Below are 1097 nucleotides of genomic sequence, written 5' to 3'. Positions count from 1 at the left end.
GGCCTAAATGGCCAGAAAAGGTGGAATATATTAAATCAAGAAAGAGGAATTTGTTAAGCTAGCAATGCATAAGAAATCGTGATTAAAAATTAACGATGGGAATAAAATCGAATTGGAAAAAAAATAAAAACAGAAAGCTAAAATTTCAAAAAAAAAGCTTAAACTATTTCACATTTTCAAATTTGATTTTACAAAAAATTCATATGTCTACTTGTGTGGCCTGAGTAGCGCAGTTGGTTAGCGCGTCAGTCTCATAATCTGAAGGTCGTGAGTTCGAACCTCACCTCGGGCAGCGCCGGTTTTTGTACTAATAAAACTACTGAATAGTAGTAGTAATTAAATTCTTACCAAATTAAATTACCAAAATTTAAATAAGTATTTGTGAAGAAGAAAAAAAGATAGAAGCGCGAAAAAGTAAGAGTATATGTGTTGATAAAATAGTTGTTACATAAGCTTAATTTCCTCATTCGGTGATTTGAGCGAATATTAACCCTTAGCTTGTTCAGTATATTTGATTTTTATTCTAATTTAATATAACAAAGTAAAAATAGAAGAAATGAGTGAAAAAAAGAAGCAAACATAAGAAATACTGAATTGTTGATACGTGATAAATGATACTTATAAATTATGATAATTCAATTAAATGAATTTATTATTCCATTACGATTATTATCATCAGATCATCTTTTTCAGTGAGGTTTTTTTCTCTTTTTTCTGTTGATAGCTTGATATTGAGAAATGAAATATTATATGTAATAATGCATTGATAAGAATATTCTTGAAATATTATATGCATAATAGTATATCAATAATTATGAACTCTGATACTTCCGGATTTGGCGTCCCTTTATCTCAGTAGTTTCCTCCGGTTGAAGAATAAACTTCTGATTTTGCTTTCATCGTAAGTCCGTGTACCACCTATTTGTACCTGGGCCAAAGGTACAAAACAACTTACGCAACTTAGAAAAAAAACTTCTTGTCCTAGTGTCACCAAATGTGGTGCCTCATAACTACCGATTTACTCATGTCAAATCTGGAAAATTAAATCAACGTACAAAAGTGGTGATAAAAATTTGAATAACAATGGGACAAAATTT

The 1097-nt window shown here is 29.9% G+C and overlaps 1 non-coding gene across 1 annotated transcript; it reads left to right on the top strand.

Annotated features, from left to right (window-relative positions):
- The first annotated feature begins 218 nt into the window (after positions 1-218).
- Positions 219-292, top strand: Bm14558. The gene has a single exon. It is a non-coding gene; the product is annotated as a tRNA-Met (tRNA).
- Positions 293-1097: the final 805 nt, after the last annotated feature.

This window comes from Brugia malayi (assembly GCF_000002995.4).
Source record: "Brugia malayi strain FR3 genome assembly, contig: Bm_v4_ChrX_scaffold_001, whole genome shotgun sequence".
Taxonomy (NCBI): Eukaryota; Metazoa; Nematoda; class Chromadorea; order Rhabditida; family Onchocercidae; genus Brugia; species Brugia malayi.
This window is presented reverse-complemented; position numbering and strand designations above follow the sequence as displayed.